This window comes from Cupressus sempervirens, chromosome 11, assembly GCF_028749045.1.
Source record: "Cupressus sempervirens isolate cs-2001-9-10 chromosome 11, ASM2874904v1, whole genome shotgun sequence".
Lineage (NCBI taxonomy): Eukaryota > Viridiplantae > Streptophyta > Pinopsida > Cupressales > Cupressaceae > Cupressus > Cupressus sempervirens.
The window spans coordinates 365952724-365976029 of NC_143128.1; positions in this window are offsets into that span (position 1 = coordinate 365952724).

The following is a 23306-nucleotide window of genomic DNA, read 5'->3' on the forward strand; positions in this document are numbered from 1 at the left end:
ACACTAACTCTATCCAACTTTCCTTCACTAACCATGAGAACTCAGTTTACACTATTTCTTGCCTGAATTTATTCGATGCCCAAGTGAGCTGGATAGACATTGTCTTTGTGGAGTAATCTTCCACGAACACTTGGTAGACAAGGAAAACTGTCTTGCTGACCAAGTGAGCTCCATAAGCACTAATTGACAACTGATATGAAATTTGTGTAACATCAAAGGCAACACACAATTAGATAATTGTATCCAACAATAACCACATCTATAATCTATCGACCTAAAACAAAATCCTTTTGGGTAGTACCTGTAAAGTTATCTTGCAAGGGTTTTATTCTGTTAACCAAAATTTTAGAAAAAAAATATAAATTGTATTGCATTAGATGGTGGGCCTAAAATCAGTAAGACTTTAAGGATCCTTAACCTTCGGGACCAAAAGAATCAAATTTTTATCAAGCCCTGTTAGCAATTTACTCGTTCTAAAAAAATCTCTACCAACCCTAGTCAAATCCATCTTGACCATCTCCTAAAAGTGTTGGAAGAATGTTGGGGGAAACCCATCTAGTCTAGAGGCTTTGTAGTCCATGGAAAACATTGCCTTCCTAACTTCATCCTTCATCACACCAGTGATGAGCTCATTATTCTTCTCTTTAAGCACACTAGGAATATTCTAGATAAGCTTATTTCTTTTGATCACATAAAAATTCCTATTCAGACCAACATAGGCTTTAGTGAAATAAGTAACAACCCATCCCCCCATGTCCTCTTATTCTACCAAGGAATTATTGCTACTATCCTAAAAGGAGATTATGGTAATTCTCATTTATGCTTAGAGGGAAACCTATGGGAAAAGGTGGTATTTCTGTCTCCCTCCATAAGCCATTGGATACTAGACCTTTGTTTCCAATACATTTCGTCTTTTGTTATGATGTCCTTCTATTTTTTTCCTACAATCTTCCTCATCCTTTAGGGTATTAGTAGACAAGACTCCCTTAGATCATATGTTAAACTCCTCTAATTTTGACTCAATTTCTTCCTTCTTCTTAAAAATATCTCTAAAAAAGGTATTTCCCCACTTGGCAACATTTCTCTTCAAATTCTCCAATTTAATAGCCAATCTATACATTATTGTACCTTCAACTCTATTGTCCCACCATTCTTCAACACATCGACTAAAATTAGGATGTGACTACCACATGATCTCATGTCTAAAAAAATAAAGACCACTACTGAAAGCATTAGACCAATTAAATAATTTTGGCACATGATCTAAGACAATTCAACGGAGAGTTGTCAAAGTAGAGGAAATAACATGTTGCCAATATGAAAAAACCAAAATTCTATCCAATCTAACTTGGATTAGCTCATATCCTTTCCTATTATTATACTAGGTAAATGGGGAGCCTTTCAAGTCTATGTCTATAAGAGCATAAAGATTTATGAAGTCAACTAGATCCTACACACTCTTTGTGAAGTAATTCATTCCTCTCCCCCCCCCCCCCGTAAAAAATAAAATAAAATTCTTAGAGGGGTAAAGAGGAGAATTGAAGTCTCCCATACATAAAAAAAATATATTGCTCATATTTTTATTAATAAAGATGGAGATAGCCCCCAAAGTCTCACACCTACTATTTCTCTTGTTGGGAGAATATATATTTAAGATGCATTAGCTCATGTTATTGTATAAATGTTTAGTAGAAATAAATCTTTTAACCTACCATAATTTTACCCAGATACCACTCTAGGATTCTAGAGGGTAGCCACACCTCCTAAAGCCACATCAACCTCATTATAATTATACATAGCCCTAGGCCATTTTGTATCAACTAATTTAGAGAAAGTCAAAGAAGACATATTCACTTCCTAAATAAGAAGCATATCAACCTTTAAAGAATAAATAGACTACTTAATAAAAAATTTCTTTTAAGAACCATTTAGTCATCTCATGTTCCATGACATGAACTTCATTTCTTACCTTTTGTAACATTGTGCTAGGTTAATTTCTTTCCATTAGCAATCTCCCTTGTCATTTCCTTAGTCCTTGTGCTCCTAGTGGATGGTCTCCCTTGCTTCACCTCCACATTCACATCCACCTTCTTACCTCATGTGGACTTTTTCTTCTAAACTTTCCACTCACCATATTCACTCTTCTACTAAGAAGAGGGAGTGGAGAACATGTCACATACCAAGAGATTCATCATCTCCTTCAGTGATGCTAATAATAGCTTAGTGATTGTATCTTTATTTGGAGGAGTATGATAGACCCTACCACCTTGTTTCTATTGTTTTACTTCTGAGAAAATGTTGGATACTATAGTTCACACTCCATTGCTACCTTCTTTTATTCCTTCCAGGTCCATGATTTCACCTTCTTCCAAAAGGGTTTCCTTCTCAACAAACATCTTCTCCATTACTTTATTAGGAGTCTTCAACAAGTCATCACTTCTTACAAAAAAGAGTAATCATCAATCTTTTTTTCTTTAGCATTCACATTAAGCTTCACACCAATCTCACACTATTAATTCCTCAAACTAGAGTTATCTCCAAGGATTACAACAATCCCCACTTGGCCCAACTTCTCATTTTGGGGTTCTTGCTTCCCTCCCTTACCATCACCACATGAAGGATGAGAAGAGGATTCCCCTTTTAGTAGTTCCTCTGAGACTATTCTTGGTGATCCTACCTTTTCCTTATCCTTATGTTTGAGAGCCTTCCAGTCAATAACCACATGGCCAAATTTAAAACAATTTAGAAACACAACCTAACATTCTTGTAGACTAAGGGATACTACCTCTTCCCCCATTTTGTGTTCAGGGTAACAAAGTTAGGGGGAGATTTTTTAATTGCCACATTCAAACAAAACCTGGCCTACACCAACCTTGACTTTTGGATAGTAATAGAATTAGCTAAAACAAAATGACCAAAGGAATTTCCAATCCATCTAAAAATACTTCATCCTAGAATTCCAAGGGAAAACTCAAAAGTCCTACTCAAACTGGGGCTAACATGTTTAGGTATGAAGTAGGATCAAATCCAAGGTGCCATTTAGTGATCACAAAACTGCGACGTTCCCATAATACCAAGTTCCAGAGAGAACCATGGCATATCTGTCACTGCCATAAATATGAAGAGAAACATCCCATTGGGCATAACAAACACATTGATGCCTCCCTTCAATTTCCATTTTTGAGGAACCCATTTCTTGACCATTTCAATCAAAGGCCTAAAAGAAATAGAATGTCCCATTAGGTAGTGATGTATGGAGGAAGAAATTCTATCCACTATACTATCAAGTAGGAATATCTCTGGGCCATCAGCTTCAAGGAAAACATTGGGATCCTCTAATGGAGAGGGAGTGGTGTTATTTCCAACAAGGACCCCCTTCCAATCAACTTTCTTGATAGGAATACCCTTCTCCTTCTCACTAAAACTCTTTGAAGCCAACCCAAGAATGACAAACCATCCCTTAGAGAATAACTAGTAGGGTCAATCCTACTAGAGTTAAGCCCCATCACAATGGGTTTTGAAACATCTTCCACTTCACACTGGACCCCCAAGCTAGAGGTCAACACTAGCTACAAATACAGATAAATAGGTGGCTTATAATTGATATATGACCAGTGCTCACTATTCATGTACTCATTATAGTTCAAAAATAAAAATCAATTGAGAGAAGGAAGTTTCAAAACTATCAAGTTATCATGGATATGAGGAATAAAATTGTTGTTTATACATTTGAGACTTTTTTGGGCAATTGGGTTGCATTTTTAGGATCCACACATTAGGTTTCCTATGCCTCTCACTATTTAAATATATAATACTTCTCCACAGTTTTATTTTAATGGTATGAATCTAAAAATAAGAATATTCTTTGAAATTCTATATTTGATCTAGAATGTTTGACTCCATGAGCAAAGAAACAATGAGTATGTTGCATCACATTGAGCCATTTATATTTTTTCAATCAACCAATCATAATGAGAAAATAAAAAGAACTTTAATTGCAATCATTCATTTTACACTTGAGAAATCCTTCAAAGGTTTCAATGGGTGGGTATGTGCAGGATCATGGTCAACCAAGCTATGGCCTTAAGTGGCAGTGAAAAACCAACAAATTAGGGTTATGTCAACTTGACACATAATTTTAAAGTGGTTATGGACTTTATATCAAAAAGTTTTAAGAAAATAATCTATAGGAAATTGAATGTAGTTTCTAAACAACTAGGCCTTATTAGGAGAAAAAAAATAATTGATTGGTCAAAAGTTTGAATTTTAATGCAATACTACGAAAATTTCAAGGAAAAAATAAAAAGTAGGTGTATGTCTGACCACCTTAATCAAAATAAAATGATAATTTTTTTTAATACAATTATAAATATGAAAAGTAGACTCATGCCCAGATGTGATGCATATTTTTTGGTATTTTTATTCCAAATAAATAATTAAATATGAATTTTCTGCCAAAACTTTTTCAGAAAAAAAAAGTCACGTGTCTGACCACCTTAACTAATAGAAAATTTTACCAAATTTTATTTTTATTTTATTTTTCTTATAAGATTCGAAGCATAGAATGTGACGCAACTTTTAGATTTAAAAGACCCTTTTCGTTTCATTCAATAAAATAAAATAAACATTGTCGGATGGCTACCCGAAGTCTAAATATCACTAAAACCCTCTTCAAACACATCTTTTGGGTTGACTGAGTAGGCTTGGTAAATACCAAGCCTAATCCGATATCTTATCTGAAATCGGATATCCGATATGGCTCGGTGAATTTTGGTAGAAAATTTAAAATCACAACCCATTTTGGAGGGAAAATCGAATTTAAGAGTTATAGCTTACGATTTATAAATTATTTTTGTTATATTACTATGTAAATATGTATTATATTATATATATATATATATATATATATATATATATATATATATAATGTAATGTAAAGATATAACATATAATATATTAATATATAATAATATATTATGTTATTCTTATTATAATCTATAAATATAACTTATATTATTATTATTTTTACTAAATATAATAACGTAATATATATTATATATATATAAGTATGTTATTAATATATATAATAACGTAATATTTTTATTAAATATAATAACGTAACATATATATATCTATGTTATATTAATATATATAATAACGTAATATATATGTTATTAATATATATAATAACGTAATATTTTTATTAAATATAATAACATTATATATATAATAACGTAATATTTTTATTAAATATAATAATGTTATATATATATATATATATATATTATTAATATATATTATTATATTAATATGTATTTTATTAATATATATGAGTCAAAAGGGGTCATAGGTTGACCTATGACCCCCTTCAACCCATTACATAATGACATATGTACCTAGGGGTCCTAAGACCCCTAGTGACATATTAGAATCATACTTATGGGTTGAAGGGGGTCATAGGTTGACCTATGACCCCGTTCGACACATTACATGACGACATATGTCTCTAGGGGTCCTAGGACCCCTAGGGACATATTAAAATCATTCTTATGGGTCAAAGGGGGTCATAGGTTGACCTATGACCCCCTTCAACCCATTAAATGATGACATATGTCCCTAAGGGTCTACGACCACTAAGGACATATTAGAATCATACTTATGGGTCGAAGGGGGTCATAGGTTGACCTATGACCCCCTTCGACACAATACATGATGACATATGTTCCTAGGGATCTTAGGACCCCTAGGGACATATTAGAATCATTCATATGGGTCGAAGGGGGTCATAAGTTGACCTATGATCCCCTTCGACCCATTAAATGACAACATATGTCCCTAGGGGTCCTAGGACCCCTAGGGATATATTAGAATTGTATATATGGGTCAAAGGGGGTAATAGGTTGACCTATGACCCCCTTTGACCCATTACATAACGACATATGTCCCTAGGACCCCTACGGACATATAAGAATCATTCTTATGGGTCAAAGGGGGTCATAGGTTGACTTATGACCCCCTTCAATGCATTACATGATGACATATGTCCATATGTCCCTAAGGGTCCTAAGACCCTTAGGAAAATATTAAAATCATTCTTATGGGTCAAAGGTGGTCATAGGTTGACCTATGACCTGCTTTGACCCATTACATGATGACATATGTCCCTAGTGGTCCTTGGAACCCTAGGGACATATTAGAATCATTCTTATGTGTCTAAGGGGGTCATAGGTTGAACTATGACCCCCTTTGACCTATTACATGATGACATATGTCCCTAGGCATATTAGAACCCCTAAGGACATATTTGAATGCTTCTTATGAGTCAAAGGAGGTCATAGGTTGACCTATGACCCCCTTCAACCCACTACATGATGACATATGTCTAAAGGGGTCCTAAGACCCCTAAGGACATATTAAAATCATTCTTATGGGTCAAAGGGGGTCATAGGTCACCCCTATGACCCCCCTTGATGATTAAGATCGATTCTAATGTGTCCATAGGGGTCTTAGGACCCCTAGGGACATATGTCATCATTTAATGGGTGGAAGGGGGTCATAGGTCAACCTATGACCCACTTTGACCCATAAGAATGATTCTAATATGTCTCTAGGGTTCCTAGGACCCCTAATGACATATGTCATCATTTAATGAGCCAAAAGGGGTCATAGGTCACCCTCTGACACCCTTTTACCCATAAAAATGATTCTAATATGTCCCTAGGGGTCCTAAGACCCCTAGGGACATATGTTGTCATGTAATTGGTCGAAGGGGGTCACAAGTCAACCTATGACCCCCTTTGACCCATAATAATGATTCTAATATGTCCCTAGGGGTCCTAGGACCCCTAGGGACATATGTCATCATTTAATGGGTCGAAGGGGGTCATAGGTCAACCTATGACCCCCTTTGACCCATATGAAGCATTCTTATATGTCCCTAGGGGTCTTAGGACCCCTATGGACATATGTCGTCAGGTAATGGGTCGAAGGCAGTCATAGGTCACCCTATGAACCCCTTTGACCCATTAGAAAGATTCTAATATGTCCCTAGGGGTTTTAGGACCCCAAGGAACATATTAGAATCATTCTTATGGGTCAAAGGGGGTCATAGGTTTACCTATGACCCCCTTCGACCCATTACATGACGACATATGTCCCTAGGGGTCCTAGGACCCGTAGGGACATATGTCATCATTTAATGGGTCAAAAGGTATCATTGGTCAACCTATGACCTCCGTTGACGCATATGAATGATTCTAATATATCTCTAAAGATCTTAGGACCCTTGGGGACATACATCATCATGTAGCGGGTCGAACGGGGTCATAGGTCAACCTATGATCCCCTTTGACCCATAGGAATGACTCTAATATGTCCCTAGGGATTCTAGGACACCTGGAGACATATTTCATCATGTAATTGGTCGAAGGGTGTCATAGGTTGACCTATGACCCCCTTTGACCCATATGAACGATTCTAATATGTCGCTAGAGGTCCTAGCATCCCTAGTGAAATATGTCTAATGGGTCGAAGGGGGTCATAGGTTTGACCCATAAGAATAATTCTAATATGTCTTTAGGTGTCCTAGGACCCATATGGACATATGTCATCATTTAATGGGTCAAAGTGGGTCATAGGTCACCCTATGACCCCCTTTGACCCATAAGAATGATTCTAATATGTCATATGTTGTCATGTAATTGGTCAAACGGGGTCATAGGTCAACCTATGACCCCCTTTGACCCATAAGAATGATTCTAATATGTCCCTAGGGGTCCTAGGATCCTTAGGGATATATGTCATCATTTAATGGGTTAAAGGAGGTCATAGGCCAACTTATGACCCTTTTTGACCCATATGAATGATTCTAATATGTCCCTAGGGGTCCTAGGACCCCTAGGGACATATGTCATAATTTAATGGGTCGAAGGGGTTCATAGGTCACCTTATGACCCCCTTGGACCCATAAGAATGATTCTAATATCTCCTTAGGGTTCCTAGGACTCCTAGGGACATATGTCATCATGTAATTGGTCGAAGGGGGTCATAGGTCAACCTATGACCCCCTTTGACCCATAAGAACGATTTTAATATGTCCTTAGGGGTCCTAGTACCTCTAGGGACATATGCCATGATTTAATGGGTCAAAGGGGTCATAGGTCAACCTATGACCCCCTTTGACCCATATGAAGCATTCTCATGTGTTTGTAGGGGTCCTAAGACCCCTAGGGACATATGTCATAATGTAATGGCTCGACGGAGGTCATATGTCACCCTATGACTGCTTTTGACCCATAAGAATGAATTTAATATGTCCCTAGGGGTCCTAGGACCCTTAGGGACATATGTTGTCATTTAATGGATCAAAGTGGATCATAGGTCAACCTATGACCCCATTTGATCCATATGAAGCATCATGTAATGTGTCAAAGGTGGTCATAGGTCAACCTATGACTCTTTTTAACCCATACAAATGATTCTAATATGTCCCTAGGGGTCCTAGGACCCCTAAGAACATGTCATCATTTAATGGGTCGAAAGGGGTCTTAGGTCTACCTATGACCCCCTTTGACCCATATGAACAATTCTAATATGTCCCTAGGGGTCCTAGGACCCCGAGGGACATATGTTGTCATGGGTCAAAGGGGGTCATAGGTCAACCTATGACCCCCTTTGACCCATATGAACGAATCTAATATGTTCCTAGGGGTCAACCCCTAGGGACATATGTCATCATGTAATATGTCAAAGGGGGTCATAGGTCAACCTATGACCCCCTATGAGCCATAAGAACAATTCTAATATGTCCCTAGGGGTCCTAGGACCCCTAGGGAGATATGTCATCATTTAATATATCGAAGAGGGTCGACCCATATGAAGCATTCTAATATGTCCTTAGGGGTCCTCCGACCCCTATGGACATATTTCATTAGGTAATGGGTTGAAGGGGGTCATAGGTCACCCTATGACCCCCTTTGACCCATTAGAAGGATTCTAATACGTCCTTAAGGGTCTTAGGACCCCTAGGGACATATGTCATCATGTAATAGGTCAAAGTGGGTCATAGGTCATCCTATTACCCCCTTTGACCCATAAGAACAATTCTAATATGTCCGTAGGGGTCCTAAGACCCCTACGGACATATGTCATCATTTAATGGCTTGAAGGGGACCAATGACCCCCTTTGACCCATAAGAACGATTCTAATATGTTTGTAGGTGTCCTAGGACCCATAGGGACATATGTCGTCATTTAATGGGTCAAAGTGGGTCATTGGTCAACCTATGACCCCCTTTGACCCATATGAATGATTCTTCTATGTCCCTAAGTATCCTAGGTCCCTTGGAGAAATATGTCATCATGTAATGGGTCAAATGGGGTCATAGGTAAACCTATGACCCCCTTTGACCCATATGAATGATTCTAATATGTCGCTAGGGATCCTAAGACCCCTAGGGACATGTGTCTTCATGTAATGGGTTGAATGGGGTCATAGGTCAACCTAGGACCCCCTTTGACCCATATGAACAATTCTAATATGTCCCTAGGGGTCCTAGGACCTCTAGTGATATATATCATCATTTAATGGATCGAAGGGGGTCATAGGTCAACCTATGAACCCCTTCGACTCATATGAAGAATTCTAATATGTTCTTAGGGGCTACGACCCCTAGGGACATATGTCATCATGTAATGGGTCAAAGGGTGTGATAGGTCAACCTATGACCCCCTTTGACCCATAAGAACATTTCTAATATGTCCGTAGGTTTCCTAGGACCCCTTGGTGCATATGTCATCATTTAATAGGTCAAACAGAGTCATAGGTCAACCTATGACACCCTTTGACCCATATGAAGCAATCTAATATGTCCCTAGGGGTCCTAGTACCTCTATGGACATATGTCATCATGTAACGTGTCGAAGTGGGTCATAAGTCAACCTATGACCCCCTTTTACCCATAAGAACAATTCTAATATGTCATCATATAATGGGTCGAAGGGGGTCATAGGTCACCCTATAAGTGCCTTTGACCCATAAGAATGATTCTAATATGTCCCTAGGGACATATGTCATCATTTAATGGGTCAAAGGGAGTCATAGGTCAACCTATGAGCCCCTTTGACCCATATGAAGCATTCTAATATGTCCATAGGGGTCCTAACACCCCTAGGGACATATGTTATCATGTAATGTGTCGAAGGGGGTCATAGTTCACCCTATGACCCCCTTCAAACCATATGAAAGATTCTAATATGTCCCTAGGGGTCTTAGGACTCTTAGGGACATATGTCATCATGGAATGTGTCGAAGGGGGTCATATGTCACCCTACGATCCCCTTCGTCCCATATGAATGATTCTAATATGTCCCTAGGGGTCTTAGAACCCTTAATGACATATGTCATCATGGAATGTGTCGAAGGTGGTCATAGGTCACCCTATGACCCCCTTCGACCCATATGAATTATTCTAATATGTCCCTAGGGGTCCTAGGACCCCTAGGGACATATGTCGTCTTATAATATGTTGAAAGGGTTCAAAGGTCATCTTGTGACCCCCTTCGACCCATATAAACTATTCTAATATGTCCCTAAGGGTCCTAGGATCCCTTAGGGACATATGTCATCATGGAATGTGTTGAAAGGGTTCATAGGTCATCCTGTGAGCCCTTTTGACCCATATAAACGACTCCAATAGAAATAATATAGTAAAAATAATAATTATATATATATTATATTTATAGATTATAATAATAATAACATAATATATTATTATATAGTAATAAAATAAGTCATAATATTAATAATATATTATAGATTATAATTTGCATATGATAATAATAATAATAATATATTATAGATTATAATTTATATATGATAATAATAATAATATGTATTAATAACATATATATAATATATTACGTTATTATATTTAATAAAAATATAGTAAAAATCATAATAATATATTATAATAATATATATTATATTTATAGATAATAATAATAATAATAACATAATATATTATTATATATTAATAGATTATATATTATATCTTTACGTTATGTTATTATATATAGATTATATATTATTTTATATATAATAGTTATGTTATTATATTATATATTTATAGATTATATATTATATCTTTACATATTTCATAACTCAAATTAGTTATATCACTTACAAATCCATTTTTCCCTCTAATTTTTGTGCCTTTTCCCTCTAGTTTTTATGTCGCTGTTATCGAATATTGGATCTCATATCAGATATCCAATATGAGATCTAATATTTGATATCCTATCTCATATTAGATATCGGATCTCAAATCAGATATCTGATAAGGCTTGGGCCTTACTTTCCAGGTTTGGTACCTGGATAGGTGAAAAAAAGTCAGAGCAGATTTTGAAGCACTTTTAGACGTGTTCAAACTCTATTTCTTTCACATCGCCACTTTTTGGCACACCATGATCCTGCACATACCCGAGTTTCCAAAATTTATTATTGGACAATTGGGACTACACCTTAAAAGGCCTCCAAAGATTGGTCCAACATGATTCATCAAATGGATAAGGACTAATAAGGTTGTTGGAGGTTGACAACATCAGAAGATGGAGGAATTTCCAATATCTTAAGCCAAATTCTCACTTTGATATGGTATTTTGCATGAGAAGTGGTTTTTGAATTATAATTTATGTTTTCCTTTCCTTTTTTAAATGTTGACAATATTTGAAGAATGCTTGTTTTATGAAAATTCATTTTGGAGATAGGTTTGGGATTTGACATTGAGGTCAATATGGATTGTTGTTTAGAAATCTTCAGAGTATATGATCAAGAATCATAATATTTTGTGGTCATTAGAAAATGATAAAGATCTATTGTATCTCTTAAGGATCATTGTTGAATAATTTAGCATTCTATGACTTGAGATTTTAGAGCTAAAAGCTCAAGAACACAACTCAAATCTGCATTTTTTAGGACTAAGAGAAAACTTGGGAGTACGTAAGTATAGTAAGTTTCATTTATAGTCCACAACATTATACCATAGTTTTTGGGTTAACATAAGGTGACAATGATATAGGATTACCTTGTACTCTTTTTCAAGAGATGCTTGCACTACAAACAAGGTGTGATACCCTACCTCCTAGTGGGATTTGAACTTGTGACCGCTCTCTCAAGAGTACATGATATCCACCACTAGGCCAACTCAAGTTGTACTTAAATTCATGAAGTCCCACTTGGTTTAGAATTTTTCTTCTTTAAGAGAGGATCCTATAACAAATGTGTATTTATATTATGTAATCACCAAGTTTTTTTGTAAGCCTTAAGAAAGGGTATCTATGGCAAAGAAAAGTTTATATTTGATTTTTTTGAACCAATGTATTAAGGGAAGAAATTTTGGTGTCGTAATATTGTGTAACTATTGTAACATTATCACAATCTATGTCTATTTTTCCATTATTCCTCCATCATCTATATAGTTATACCATTTATATAATTACAATGTAACTATTCATGATTTTGTAAATTGTTTACTCATCAACAAAATATTATGAAGATTTTACTCTCTTTTTTCATTTATATTAACAAATGAATAAAATGACAATTATTTTTAACAAAGGCATACATTTAAATTAAGCAATAATTTTCTTCTTTTCTTTTATGTTGAGTTAATCACTAAATAAACATTTGTAATAAATCAAGTAAAGAATATGTAGTTTTCATTTAGAATTTTTTTTTATTAGAAATTTAATTTCAACCAGGAATTCATCATTTATCTAAGTGAATTTATACATCCCATCATACCAACCACTTTCAAAAATCTAGATAACCCCTACCCCAGTCATGTTCTTTTCTTCACCCTCTTCATTGTACTCACAAAAATCAAAGTTTCATTAGTAGTTTTCTGTATTGATCCACAATCAACAATCCAAATGCTTGCATTGAATAAGCACATGGTAATTAATCAATCATCAATAAAAACATATTGCATTTCAAAGTAAACGCATGCTAATAAAAATTCACTAATCATATAATTTATGGATGCATTGTAAAATAAGCATGTAATAACCAACTAATCATTAATCAACATTTAAATCTATAAATCTATAGTCCATGATCATTTATTATTTCAATTGTCTCAATTAAAGTATATGATATATTTAACAATTATTTTCATTAATTATATAAATTAATAATTAAGTTTGTGAAAAAGTGAGGATGTGACAACATTTTAGGATTTAGGTATTAATTTGACTTAGGACTTGAGCACTATATCCTGGGTGGTTTTAACCAATGGTTTTATAATTACCATTTTATGTGGTTTCATGTATTACATCACCTATGTATTGGGTTCTTACGACAAAGGTTTCATTATGAATTTTAAGTGTTACTACGCTATAAAAATGGTTTACTTTTCTTGAAGATGATATTCTTATAAAGGCTTATTGTCTAGGAGTATATTGTAAGATTCATTGATTACAAAATAAAATAGTAAGTACTTTGTAGTATGGATGAGCTTCTCTTAAAATAGTTTTCTCCATAACTACTTATGTTTTTGGTTAAGTAAAATAGGTTTTTTACAAGGGCTCCTGAACCCGCCAGTTGACAACAAAATACTACTAAAGGTCCAAAGCTAGCAACAAAGTAGCACAAAAACAATAGGCCATACCCGGCCACTAGAACTATACAATATTAAAAATGGCCAAAAGCCAGGGTACAGACAAAAAATTGAGAGCTCAAGTTAGGGCACCATTTCTTTGACCAGCTCTACATTCTTGAGCTCTAGCTCTCTCGTGGTCTCTGCCACATCACTCTTCATATGACTATCATCTGGAGAAGCCTCCTCTTCCCTCTTACTCTTTTCTAATCTCCTTTTGCTCAGGCTCTCAACCTGCAAGAAGTCATCTTCATTAGCAGCCCTAATTTCCTCTTTGTCCTTTTCCTCCTTCCCCTTTCTGCTTTCCTCCATCATCGAGTGTGGTTAATGATATTGTCATTTAGACCTTTGATTATGTTGAGGCTCTGGTTAGCTGAGCTATGGAGAGAGCTCTCCATCCTTTCCACACTTTTTTTCAATCTCAATAACCCTCACATCTAGCTTGCTAATTCTGACATCCCCGTCCCCCCCTTCTGTCCTTACCAACTTAATCTCTTCAATTTCATGGAAAATCCATTTAATGGATCAGAAATTATCCACCATACTATTTTGGGCATTATTTAGGAGGTTCATCCTCATTTTCCTCACGTTATCACTTAGAATCACCAAAGATGGGTTGATGAGTTCCTCCAACCGAATTTTTCCATCCCCTCCCTCCATAACCTCTGGGTGGATATGCTCTCTTACCAAACCCATTTTTCCAGTGCTAGAATGAAAATTTCTCCATACAATCTTCCTACCCTTAGTGCCAAGAGTAATAGTGGTTTTTGCCAATCCATCTTCCTCTTTACTCTCTTCCTGAGCTTCAAGATTGATCTCCTTACCCTTACCATGTGCTTCTCTACTTCCTTCTCTCCAACCCTCCTTCTTTTGACCTAGCTATCATCCTTCCTACTTTCCTAAGCTTTACTAATGCCCACCTCTTTCACATTTCTCTCCTCTTCCATTTCCATCCCCTCTTCCTCATCATTATAATCCTCCTCTAAGTTGACCTCTTGCTTAATCCTTCTCTTCATTCCTTTCCCAAATTTTGTTTTCCACAACTATTTATGTTATGGTATTTTTTTTTTCCATACCTCTTCTTATATATAGTCTAGTATGTGAAGCACATTATATAATTCTAATGTTTTTTAAAGTTTCCTTGTACTAGATTTTGACTATTTGAAAAAAAAGATTTAATTTTAAAAAAAAAAAAAAAAAATCCAAGCCTTACAATTCAAACTGTTTATACCCCCAAGAAACTTTTGAACACATCTTTGTGTGTTTTTCTAATGAGAAAAATTTGAGCTCAGTCTTATGTCATCATAGTGCTAAAAAGTTAAGTGCTTCGTATGATAGAATTTTCTCCCAAAAAATGTTTTCCCCAAACAACCAATTGTATAATGGTATATGATTTTTTGTTTATTATTTGTATGTATGTGATTTATTATTATTTTTACATAACTCCTCTAGATTAGTATGTAGAATCCATTCCACAACTCTATATCCTTTCACAATTTCTATGAAATAATTTTGAAATTCTTTAAATAAATAGCATTTTTTTGGAAAAAATTAATCGAACCAAAGACTTCTAAATTCTCAAGAAACTTTTAAAACATCTTTGCATGAAATTGGTAATAAAAATCTTCAAATTTACCCTTATAGTATAACAATAGACAAAGTTGTGTCACCTTTCAGGCTAACTTATTAGAATGACTAAATTTGAGTATTTCTAACTAAAAATCAATTTTGTTCAAACATATGATCTAGAAAAATTCATTCTAGCTAAGTTATATATGATCTCACACTTTTTTAATTGGAAATCTCTATTTAATGCATGTTTTATACTAGTTTGTATCTGATTACTAAAGAAATTTTTTTAAATTAGAAAAGTAGCATTTCAATAACTCTTACTATTTTTTTATGATTTTTTTAATAACATATAAACACCATTTTAGAGAGCTTAGAGTCAAGGATATTCTCATATAGAGTTTATAGTGTTTTAATTAAATATAGTATATTGTAATTAAAAATTTCTACAAGAACGTATTTTAACAATTGAAAAGATGTCAGTTTTGAGGAAGAAAAAAATATTAAATCAAATATATATATATATATATATATATATATATATATATATATATATATATATATATATATATATATATATATATATATATATATATATATATATATATATATATATATATATATATATATATATATATATATATATATATATATATATATATATATATATATATATATATATATAAAGTTCTAGAGGAGAGAGAGTCATCTTCTAGAATATATGATTTTTCTCCTTGTTATAGTAGATTTGTTTTGAAAAATTGTTTGGAGATGAAAACTATCGATTTCATGTGAGTTGAAATTTGAATCATTATAAAAGAGAAAATATAGGTCTAAAGTTGATTTTTATTTTTTATTGTTCTAACTATATATGTTATCTATAACATAGTCTAAGATCAAAGGGAAATAAGGTTATTTCCATATAGTTTTTTGGTGGGAACTAGACCCCTAATTTTCAACATTTTTCAGTAGCTAAAAATTTTTCTATAAAAATTAGGAAAATATATCAATTCTTATTCCAAATAATTATTAAAATTTATAATCCCAAACTTCATCCATTTCTACACATTTCATTAGTTTACTTCATTTTCAAATTCAAAATAATAATAATAATTTTATGTCATTGAAGGTGAACATTTATACTTCTGTTAGCCTTTTCCTTTAGAAAAGGGTGACACAGGTTTGTGCTTTTACCCAAATAGCATTTTTTTAGAAAAAATGAATCGAACCAAGAACTTCTAAATTCTCAAGAAACTTTTAAAACATCTTTTCATGCAATTGGTAATAGAAATCTTCAAATTTACCGCCATAGTATAACAATAGACATCAAATCCTAATCAAAGAAAGACATGTCCCCATCAAGAACCTTTATATTCCCCATAAACTTTGACAACCTTTTTATATATGATTGATAATGAAAAAAATCAAATTCACTCTTTTACTTTAAATAGAAATTAAATTTTAGCTAGAAAATGACTTATCCCCATAAAAAAACCTTTATATTCTCCATGAACATAGACACCCTCTTAATATACAAAAGTCAAATTCACCCTTAGAATCATTTCAAGGGACATAAACTCGCAACTTGGAAAATGACTTGTCCTTATCATTACAAGTTGTATGACACAATATAATAGTAATATGGTGGAGTTCAATGATTTAATTCTAATAGGTAATGGAATGTTCTACATGCCTTGAGGAAGTGATCAATGCTCATCAAATTCAAAGCACTTGAGTGAGGAAAGTGATATTTGTAGGGCCATGTTTTCTTGAGTTGATCAATTACCAAATTCACCATGTCAATTTTTGTTTCATGGCAAAATTCTTCCACTTGGTTTGATCTAATTTCTTGGCAGAGTCATCCATGACTTGGTGTCCACACAATGACTTAGTTACTCCCAACCTTTCTCGGCAAGGTCTTGCAACCCGATCTAGCTCGGTAAGGTCTATAATTTCCTTAGACACTTGGTGATCCCTTTGCATCTTGAATGTTGATGTGGATCTTTCCTTCTAGCTAACTGGAACTGATGTAAGATGTCTGCTTCAAAACCTTAGCTACAGTTATCCTTGTGGGAGATCAAGTTGAAATTCTTGAGTGACATGTGCTTCATTTCTTGGACTTGCATTTTCAAAAGATTTTGAAATCCATTGTTATCTCATCTACTTTCTGATGTTGTCATCCTTGGTTATCTTTTTATCTTCAATTCTTCTAGTGTTCATATAGTTCTTGGCGTGGTGTCCAAGTTCTATACAAGTAAAACATCTTCTAGTGGTGTCTCTTGTCATCATGTGATGTTTCACACAGTTTACTCCAATTTGTCCAAATTCTCCACAGTAGTGACATTTGCACCATGTGTTGTAGTCCCAACCAAATATAGCTTTTACAATCTATTCTGCTAGGTTCAATATCTTGGTTTTGCATTCAAAAGATTTGTGCCCATGCTTCATGCATTTGTGACATTTTTCTTCAAATTTAGTTTTCTCTTTGCATTCATTAGCTCTATGACCATGCTTATTGGAATTGTAGCATTTTCCATTGAATTTAGCTTTACCATTACTCCAAAATTTATTTGATGTATGAACTAACTTACTATAGTGATTGCAAGTAGGTCTTTGATTCTTTCAAGCTCCTTGCTTGGATGATTCACCTTCTTCTATACATCCAATTCTTTCTTTACCTTTCTATTTGTATTTGATTTTCTCATTCAATTGATTCATGTCTACTTGAGATTTCATCATCCTCTCATTGGTTTTCTTTTCAGTCTTTAGATCATTTTTCAATCTTTCATTCTCTGATTGTAGATTCATGATTTCTTCATTTGCATTAGTAATTTGATTAATGAAGTTTGTCTGTTGAAGGAATAGATGCTAAATTTCATTGTTCTTTCCTTTTATCTTTTTTTTCTCTTCCATGACTTCACACAATCTTACTGACTGTATTTCTTGTTCTCTTTTCAGCTTTCTTACTTCCTCTTGAAGTTTACCATTCTTTTCTAATAGTTCTCTGATTACTTCATTATTTTCACCTAAATTACTTTGTGAATGGATATCTTCAATTCTTTCTTTAGTATAGATTTTTTCATTCATCTGTACTACAAGATCTTTTCTTATTTTTATGGATCAAGAGAGTTGCTCCTTTTCTTTCTTAAGTTGCCCGATAGCCAATTCCAAATATAGCTTTTCATTGTCAATAGCCTTATCAAGTTTGAATACTTCCATTACTTGTGATCTTTTCTCAAGTTGTTAAACTTCTTTGAGAACCACAAGCTCTAATACCAATTTTTAGAAATATAAGATAGACTAGCTTACTAAGAGGGGACGGGTGAATCAGTAACCAATAAAACTTAATCTTAATTCACCAATTAATCCTTCATATGTATTATGATCTAATTGCATGCATGAAAAATTGAAAGCATTAAAACATTCATAACACTTTGACACACAATATAGTAACCCAGAAACCTTCCAAATAGAAAGTAAAACTGGGGTGAGGATGATACCCACAAGCTTTAGTACTGCAATATAAAGTTGGCTTATTAAGGCTTACAATGATCACTTCTGATGATTTTCCCTATTAGGAGCAATAAGGACTTCTTGGTCCACCTTGCAAAAGGATTTACAAACATAAAGTGAAGTATGTACTTAGTAAAGAGATTTACAAAAGACTATTAAGTCTACCTTGTGAAAGGATTTAACTATTCCACCTATTAGGATGAACCAGTGGCTGATCTCTGATCTACAACTTTGATTTATTGAATGAGATTCCTTTGGAGTGTAATGATCACCTTGTTGTGATAGATAAATCTTTGTTACTCCTTATACTACTTGTAGCCTTCTTACTTTGCACTTTTGCTCTTATATATATCTTTCTATTTCATACCATTCCATACTTGTTTGGATGTGATACAATACAATACATATATACCAATTCAATTTACAATTCATCAAAGTTAGCTACAATACAAGTTTCACCAAAATACACAAAGTCAGCCCAACTACACGTACTTAGGTTTTGAAGACAAACTCACTGAGGTTCTGACTCTCGGCAACCATTGTCAATGCTCGGCATTGTCATGCACTTGGTAGATGTAGAAGCTCATCTTATACTAATCACTTTCAAGTATTCTAAACCTTGTCTGCACTAGTGACTTGGTGAACACTACGAAACTCATCATATAAATTGAATCACTTGGTTGACACTGCCTAGCTCGATCAACACTATCACTGCAAGCTTGGTAAAAATTGAATCACTTGGTTGACACTGCATAGCTCGATCAACACTAGGTTCACATTACTAAAGCTATGAACTTAGTGAACACTAAAGAACTCAGTTTGCACTAAGAAACTCAATAAACACTATGAAGCTTGGTTTACACTGATAATCACCAACTTGGTAAATACTACTCAATGCAAACTAAATATTGTTCCTAGAACTCAATAGCAACTGTAGAACTCGATAGAGCCTAAATTACTTATTTAACACTATAAACTGCAAGATAAGCTCAGTAGTTGCTAACCATCTGATTAAGTGTGTGTGTCACTAATAAACAAACTTGATTGTAATGTCAAAAAATTTGACTTAGGATTTGAGCACTATATCCTGGGTGGTTTTAACTAATGCTTTTCTAATTATCATTTTATGAGGATTCATGTATTACATCACCTATTTATTGGGTTCTTAAGACAAAGGTTTCATTATGAATTTTATAAGTATTACTATGCTATAAAAAATGGTTTGATTTTCTTGTAGATGATATTCTTATAAAGGCTTATAGTCTAGGAGTATATTGTAAGATTCATTGATCACTAAATAAAACACCAAGTACTTTGTATCATGGATGAACTTCTCTTAAGATAGTTTTCTCCACAACTCCTTATGTTATCCAATATTTATTTTTTTCCTTTTACATATATGGTCATTTAATTTTTTGTGCATATCTCTTCTTATAGTCTAGTATGTGAAGCGCATTACATAATTCAACATATTTTTTAAAGTTTCCTTGTACTAGATTTTGACTAATTTGAAAACAAAGATTTGATTTTGAAAAAATAAAATCCAAGCCTTACAATTCAAACCCTTTATATCCCCAAGAAACTTTTGAACACATCTTTATGTGTTTTTCTAATGTGAAAAAATCAATTTTAGTCTTATGTCATCATAGTAGTAAAAAAATTAAGTGCTTTGTATAACAGAATTTTCTCCAAAAAATATTTTCCCCAAACAACCAATTGTATAATGGTATATGATTTTTCTTTTTTTCTTTTTTTGATCGATAAACGGTCGAAGCCTTTATAATATATTTTATTAATTAGAAAATATTTTACATGTCCTCCATTCAAATGGGCACCGGTAGGAAAGAATGGGGAAGAAAACCTCCAGTCTTGCCTGGGACAAATGTCCTAAAAATACATAATATCATTTGAAGGGGCATACCCCTGATAAGAGCTCAAGATGCTTTTTTGGAAATTACATTTGAGAAAAATTTAAAATACAATAAGTCTTTTACAATAATTTTATCCAAAATGATAAGATTAATTGTCCTGAGAAGATTCCGACTGAATATCTTCTTGCTTGGTCCTGAAAACCACCACAAACAAACCACCAGACATACTAAAGAGCATAGATATGGTAGAATGGTTAACATCAAATGAGGGAAATATAAATAGAATCTATGGATCTTTAAATAATCTTAAAACCATTAGTAATTAACAACTTACTAAATATCCAATAGAGAGTGATCAATCTAAACCTAAAAACAAAACCTTAATCCTAGCATGGTTGATATCAACTATAAAGGAGTTCAGCATATCCAAGGCCAAGAAAAATATATGATTAGTCAAATCAATTTATTAATAACCTATGACCAAGGAGATAAACCTATATGAACACCATATTTAAATAAACTTGGAAAGCCATAAGAAAGTCTTAAAAATATAGGAGGATATAAGATGGGAAAGCTATACACTTGAGTATGGAATAAAGCTCAAGAGCTGTAGATCAGATAAATAGTTTTCTGTCTTATCTTAAGAGACCAAATAAGATGAGATCTCAAAAATTAAATAGACTAATTCTATATTAATCATGTGCAAACAATCTTCACCAAGAATTACCAGAAGAAGAATTATAAATAGAGATCATGCATACAAGAGCTAAAATAGTATCTAAACCCTTAGAGGGCTATTTATATTGAAGGCAGAGAAAAAATCAATTAGAGCTATAAACCAAAACCTTACTATAGAGTGCACTAACCATAAACAATGAAACAGAGATATAATCTACTCAAAGGAAGTTAAAAACTGCCAGAGGGCTCTCCTGGAGCTGAATAAATTAATTCAAGAGTCCTATATATGTGAGCACATTATTCTTAAGACTATACTTACATACATGTATTAACAAAATCAAAAAAAGCCAAAGATTTCATTAAACTATGTACATAAGCTTATCCTGATGATTATATGAGATACTGGATACATATAAAGCGATCCTCATAGAGAGGGGAAATCAAATCGAGGGATCAAGGATGCCATCTAGACACAGGTTGCCTCATAAAGTTTAACCCAATAAAACATCATAGGACTCACTTAGTAGTGTATGCCCAAATTTAAAGACCTCTATATATGCACACATAGTTCATAAGAATGTGTTGCCATACATGTATTAATAAAATCTAACATCGCCTTGGATTTCATGAAACTATGAACATAAGCACAGTTCATTAAAATATGCTTACATGCATATATTAATAAAATCAGAAATCTCCATGAATTTCATTAAACTATGTATGTCAGCATACCCTGATGAATATATGCCAAATTTTCATATACACAGGACTATTAGTTTACCCATACATGACTGAGTGATCCGAGATTAATTAAGACAATTGAAGATCCACAGAGAAATAAGGATAAGTCCTAGGGTGCCATAGAAACCATACTAAACTAATGCTGAGAAAGAGCCATGCATAGCTAAATACTTACAACCAAATATTCTTATATATCATATGAAATTGTCTTACCAAATTTGGAAACATACCCAAGTTCCCAAATGTCTAAAAGTCATGCATAATTATTTGAAAAGGTAATAATCATAGCTATAACACCTTAGCTAATAAAACAATATTATGATGTCTATCTTGCCCTTATCAGGTAATTTTTCTTTTTTCTTTTTTGTATGTATGTGATTTTTTAAATTTTTTACGTAACTCCTCTAGATTAGTATGGGGAATGCATTCCACAACTCTATATCCTAGATCACAATTTCTATGAAATAATTTTCAACCTCTTTACAATAAATAGCCTATTTTTCGTTAAAAAAATGAGTCGAACAATAACTTCTAGATTCTCAAGAAACTTTTAAAACATCTCTGAATGTAATTGGTAATAGAAATCTTAAAATTTACCCTCATAGTATAACAATAGACATCAAATCCTAATCAGAGAAAGGCATGTCCCCATCAAGAACCTTTATATTCCCTATAAACTTTGACATCCTCTTTAAATATATGATTGATAATGGCAAACAAAAAATTTACTCTTTTACTTTAAACAGAAATTATATTTCAACTAGAAAATGACTTATCCCCATAAAAAAAAAATCTCTATACTCCCCATAAACATAGACAACCTCTTAATCTGTACAAAAGTCAAAAACACCCTTAGAATCATTCCAAGGGACATAAACTCACAACTTGGAAAATGACATGTCCTTATCATCACAAGTTGTATGACACAATATAATAGTAATATGGTGGAGTTCAATGATTTACTTCTAACGGGTAATGGAATGTTCTACATGCCTTGAGGAAGTGATCAATGCTCATCAAATTCAAAGCACTTGAGTGAGGAAAGTGATATGTGTAGGGCCATGTTGTCTTGAGTTGATCAATTACCAAATTCACCATGTTAATTTTTGTTTCATGGCAAAAGTCTTCTTAGTCTCTCTTTTTTTTCCCTTTTTTCTAGTTGTGGCTACCAAATGTAGAGTGTCATTTTTCCTTTTTTTTCAATTTTCAATTTTCTTTTGATTTTTCAATCTAGACAATATGGCAAATTAGTCCATCAATTCAGAACTTAGGTTTTAAC